This window comes from Marmota monax, unplaced genomic scaffold (genome assembly GCF_021218885.2).
Source record: "Marmota monax isolate L192 unplaced genomic scaffold, Marmota_monax_Labrador192_F-V1.1 WCK01_AAM20220418_F8-fsc00139, whole genome shotgun sequence".
NCBI lineage: Eukaryota > Metazoa > Chordata > Mammalia > Rodentia > Sciuridae > Marmota > Marmota monax.
In genome coordinates, this window is record NW_026695226.1 from 1,080,013 (window position 1) to 1,086,033 (window position 6,021).

Sequence of the window (6,021 nt, forward strand, 5' to 3'; positions counted from 1 at the left end):
AGTAGCATTTTCTGGGCACTATGAAGCAGGCTTGGGATTCCGCGGAGGTGGCGCCAGACCTGCGGTCTCCTGCTGTGCTGAGCTTAGAAGCCGGTGGGCCTTGGCCTCTTCCTTGCTACCCTGTCCAAGGAGAGTTCACCGTTGACAACTGCGATTTCGACTGGGAGCGGCTCTCTAGTCCTGTTGGCGGGGGCGCGGGATCCACCTGCAAAACGGATTCCGCGGGAGTCCAGAGCTCCTGGGAACCAACCAAAGTCTGGAAGCTGCGATGCAAGAAACTGGAGGCTCGGACAGATGGGATGGAGTCTGCGGAAGAGCCTAACGCACTCATGGGTGTAGCAGATTTCACTGCGAAGGACGCAGCCTCCCACCCTCCTACTCCCGTGACCAGCCGCTGGACACCGAGACCTCTGCGGACCAGTGTCTCTCCGAGTGCCCCGGACCTGTCTCCTCCAACTGGTGGAACCCGCACCTGGTTTCCTCAGGCCTCTTGGTGTGGATTCCCGGGTGTTCTTAACGCCATGGGGGTGCTGCCCACCCTTCTCTGGATGCAAGGCAGCCTTAGATCAAGAGAAGGAGCCTCTCTGGTCTTACTCTGTGAGAAGACTCTCCTTCACAAAACAGCTTCACGTAGGAAATTAAAACACACTAAGATTTGCCTTTAGTTGTTCCTTGTCAATTTTTAAAAATTCTCTTTCTCCTGATGATTCTCTGTAGCGTTTCAGGTCGCCTATTACTTGCCGTTTTCTTCTGTTTCAAACATTTGTATTCGTCTTATTACACATTCCCTTCCATAATTTTAGGCTTTTATCCATTTCAACTTTTAGAAAGGACATGTACGATTTTAGAATCACTCTCAGAATTTTGTAGATTTAAAGAGTGAATTGGTTTCTTAATCTTTAATACTCAATAAGTTTTGTTACTTAGTGCGATTTGCAATATAAATATGCGGTGGCTTTTCTCATTTAATTTCATATTGTAAGGGTCCGGCGAAGCCTCTGAGGAAGAGACCACCAAGGGACCGCGACTCATGCAACAGCAAGTGGGGTTTATTGAGATTCCAGCATGCTGGGGCTCGGTGCTCACTCAAGAAGGGAGAACAGCCCAGAGCCCCGAGCAGGGGTTGTGCAATGCTTAAGTACACTTTTGGGGGAGGGCGGGACTTTACATACATCACAGTCTCCTTTAACAAATCACCATACACCGCGGGAAAGTCAAACAACAATTCTTAGACTTGATTAGTACATACATTGGCGGGAACAGGTCAGGCGGAGGTGATAGGTCAGTTCTAAATCAGGGTACACATTCAAACTGATTGGTTTAGGCCCTGCGATGCCTATGTGCAAGACCACACAGAGCCCTTAAGTTATTAAACAACCAGGACGTCAGGGGAAATATTTACTGGGCGGTTCCAAGCATTGTCTTAACAGCTACAGGAATTTCAGGTTTTGCATGTAGCATAGGAACTTAACAATACCTAGTCCTTTACATTTTAACTCAGGCCTTGCACCTTAGAAACTTTACAATGCCTGGTCTTTTACACTTTAACTTTTACACTTTAACTTCCATTTCTTTTACCCTTACAATATCCCTTTCGTTTTTACAACGTGGTTTTTAAAATATTTATTTATTTATTTATTGAGACATCCTCTCGATCAGTTGCTTGGGAAACGGGCTCACTAAGTTGCTGAGGCTGGCCTCAAACTTGTGATCCTCCTGTCCCAGCTTTCCCAGTTGCTGAGATTACAGTAGGCATGCGCCACCATGCCCGGCTTCAACGCATTTTTAAATACTGATTTGGCTTACATGTATTTATGTATTTTGTATATTTTTGTCATTTTTTTTTTCAGTCCCAGTTCATTTTATTTCTATTCTCACGCCTTCCTTTGTTTTTTAAGGATGGTGTTTCATTGAATTTCACACTCGGTAATTTTGATTCTGTCAAAAGTCCCGCTGCGGGGGGGGGGGTATCAATCTTACTATTTCTGGTGTTAGAACCAGGCACAGATCACCAGTTTGGGAAGATTCCTTACTGATTTGCATGTCTAGCAGTCTTTGCACTTAGGTTTGCTGTGGAAGGCACGGTTTAGCCCTGAGGATAAGTGCTACCATTACTTAAGTGTACTAGGACTCAGTTTGGCCATATCTGAAATTTCTTCCTCCAGGCTAGTGCGGGTAGGCAGAAGAAGTCCGACTTAGCCTTGTCTCAGAATTTTCCACCTCGTACAGGTCGGGTGTAGCCTTAAATGTGAAGGAATTAAGTGAAACATGTTCCTGTTTATTCCTTGACTGTGATTTCTTAGTCGTGCTTTGAAATTTTCTTTTTCTGAGCAAGTTCTGGTGAAAGAATTTTTTTTTTTTTTGTAAGAGTAAGAAATTAAATCCAGCTAGTTATTCTTGAGATTTGAAGTGCCTCCCAAGGTTGCGTTTTTGGATCAGAACTTAGTGGAAGGAAACCAGTACTAGCCAAGCAGTGCCTCAGACTTCTTAGTGGCACCCAATATCTGATTGGTGGATTACTGTAGGCATTGCCAGCTTCCTCCTAACCCGCACCAAGGATTTCTTGGTCGTATGAAGCCTCAGTTTGCAACAGTCACAGTTAGAGGTGAAAACATTTATTTGGGGGCTCTCATTTTCAGAGATGTCAGTCCACAGGTGACCAACTCCATTGTTCTGTTGCTCTGTGCCCAAGGTGGGGCAGAACACCATGTGTGGTTGAGAAAAGCAGCTCAGGTCATTGAACCATGCCGCAGTCGGCTGCAGCAAAATAACTGGGGGGGGGGGGGGGGGGGGGGGGTGGTGATGAGCAACTTGTGTAGATTGATACAGCAGGAGTGGGAGCCAGTTTATTGTAGGACCGGAGGGGCATATATACATTCCACACAGCTTATCGTAACATAAACTAGATACAGCAGTCAACCAATAAGGAATCTCCACACTTAATGGCTTGCTGGTGCCACCTCACAAACCACTCCCCCTAGCAAAATGCCAGGCACCATCCCGACTTGTTTACAGACTCTAACATTTCCCCCTTTTGTTTAATTTAAATAATGACCATAGTGGTTTTTACACAAACACCATAAATAATCTGCTACAAGCAGAAGGGGAGGATACAAAATGCCACAATACCAAGCCAATTGATGGCTCCATGCAAGAAGCCCTTGGAAAAATTATACCAGCAATGACACCGTTAGCAAAGATACCGAGTTACAATTTGTTGTAGATTATAGTTTGTTGTCTCAGTCCAGGTAAAGCAGTGTCTCAATAGATTAACTCACAGTCCACGTAAATCACAGTCCAGGTAAGTTCTGCAGGCAGCTAGCTTGATCAGAAGTCTCATCTGGTTCTCAGCAACACTGGAAATTCTTCCACCCTCATCCTCACCAGCACTGGGAAGAAGGCAGGAACTCTGGATGGCTAAAGAAAATCCTGTAGTATTCCAGCAGGCACTAAGAAAACAACCTTCTGAACAATTTAGTACATTATCTCAAGGTTCTTTACATTTGAAATAAGCCTTAATAGTGCTCATTACTCATTAGCTTCCAGGTGTGGGAGAACCATTGTAGGTACTGGCCTTGGAAATAATCAAACTTCAGGGACGCTGGCCTTCTTCTGCCTTCAGTGACCCGGGCAGCCCCAGATGGCCCTGGGGAGTGTCCAGGACTCAAACTGCCACTGGGCACAGGGAGCAAGAGCCTGTGAGACTGTGCCTCTGGGTCAGGTTTGGATTTGGGCTCTCACAGTGGTGTCCCACTCCCCGGGCAGGGGCGGGGCTGGCTGCCGCTGCTTGGAAAGTCCTTGCTGCACCGTGACCGGCTGGAGCATGTGGCAGCCGCCCTGCCAATTCACACACCCTCCAATAAGGAAAAGTATTCAGTAATAGCCTTTTGCTGCAACATTTTTCCTGATAATCCTTCTTCTTCTGAACTTTCTTCTTTCTGACTAGAGTTCCTGGTCTCTTATCAACACATGCCCTAACTATTCTTGGTTCCACTGGGGTGCCTCTTTCCCTTATCAATTTACTTAACACCCCTTTCATATTTTCATCATAAAGACAATACAAGTCCCGGGCCTCCAGCCGGCGCGAGGCACACTAGGGAACCCGCTCCGCAGCCGCCTGCGGCGCGGCCTGATGAGAGGAACTATGGAACTGGAGCTGGAGCTGCTGCTGCAGGAGGCCCGTGAGAACATGGAGGCATCACAGAGCTACCGTTGTGAGCTGGGCCACCGGCTGCAGGGGCTGCGGGAGGCGCAGCAGCAGATCAAAGACAGTGCATCACAGACAAGGGATGTCCTCAAACAGCATTTTAATGATTTAAAGGGAACTCTTGGGAAGCTACTCGATGAACGATTGGTGACCCTTTTGCAAGAGGTAGACACCATTGAACAGGAGACCATTAAACCACTAGATGACTACCAGAAGCTCATCGAACATGGAGTTAATACTGCAGAGGACTTAGTTCGAGAAGGTGAGATCGCCATTCTTGGTGGCATAGAAGAACAGAATGAGAAACTTTGGAGCTTTACCAAAAAGGCCTCACACATTCAGTTGGACAGCTTACCAGAAGTGCCTTTACTGGTTGATGTGCCTTGTTTGTCTGCTCAGTTGGATGATTCAATTCTTAACATAGTGAAAGATCACATTTTTAAACATGGAACAGTAGCCTCTTGCCCACCAGTGCAGATAGAAGAACTAATAGAGAAACCTGGAGGCATCATAGTATGATGGTGTAAGGTGGATGACGGCTTCACAGCCCAAGATTACAGGCTTCAGTTCCGTAAATGCTCTTCAAATCATTTTGAAGATGTTTATGTAGGTTCTGAAACTGAATTCATAGTATTGCACATAGACCCCAATGTTGATTATCAGTTCAGAGTCTGCACCCAAGGAGACGGCTGACAGGAGTGGAGCCCATGGAGCGTCCCCCAAATAGGTCATTCTACATTGGTGCCTCATGAGTGGACAACTGGCTTTGAGGAATACAGTCTGAGCAGTCGAAGAAATATAGCACTCCAGAATGATTCTGAATCCTCAGGTGTTCTCTACTCCAGCGCTCCAACCTATATTTGTGGGCAGACATTAACATTCAGAGTTGAAACTGTGGGACAGCCAGACAGAAGAGATAGTATAGGAGTGTGTGAAGAGAAGCAGAATGGATATGACTCTCTGCAGCGCGATCAAGCTGTATGCATTAGTACCAATGGTGCAGTTTTTGTAAATGGAAAAGAAATGACTAATCAATTGCCTGCAGTTACCTCTGGATCCACTGTCACATTTGACATTGAAGTTGTGACTCTAGGAACTACCAATAATAATGAAGGTGGGAACTTCAAGCTCCGAGTAACTATTAGCTCAAATAACAGAGAAGTGGTTTTTGATTGGTTACTTGATCAGTCTTGTGGTCCTCTTTACTTTGGATGCTCATTTTTTTATCCTGGATGGAAAGTATTAGTGTTTTAGAGTTTTGGATGCTTGGCATTGATTTACTGTATCTGCCTCATCCCAGTTTAGTTAACTTTTGTTGTTGTTGTTTAAAGTTAAATTAATCTTTCAGGCCATTGGAAATGAAATGTGTCTACTGACAACATTTTTAACAATAAGAGAGTTGAATGGTGTGGACAAAACCATAATTCAGTCAATTTTGGTTTTAGCACATTATTAATAAAAATAGAAAATTACAATAAAATCAAATTAGCTTTAAGTGTCTGGGAAGAAAACAAAAAATCCTATACCCTTCCATTGTACATCTTAAAGTTGGTTAATGTAACATTTTATTAAAACTCTTTCAGCATCCAAGACCATTGTAAAACTTTATAACAACAGGAGTAGACCAGATAAGAAGCCAGAGTTCTGTAAAATTAATTCACTTGTTTTTTCCACACGAGTGCATTGACTGTGTGCTGTATGTTCAGGAATTTGAAAGCAGTGTTAGCGTTTATCCCATTTTCATTAATCTTTAAGTCTAAAAACTTTATGATTTTTTTTTTTACGATGCCTGAGTCAGTGTCTGTAATAGGCAA

At 44.6% G+C, this 6,021-nt stretch overlaps 1 pseudogene; it reads left to right on the plus strand.

Annotated features, from left to right (window-relative positions):
- The first annotated feature begins 4,132 nt into the window (after nucleotides 1–4,132).
- LOC124086884 (cytokine receptor-like factor 3) lies at nucleotides 4,133–5,612 on the plus strand (annotated as a pseudogene).
- The last annotated feature ends 409 nt before the right edge of the window (nucleotides 5,613–6,021 follow it).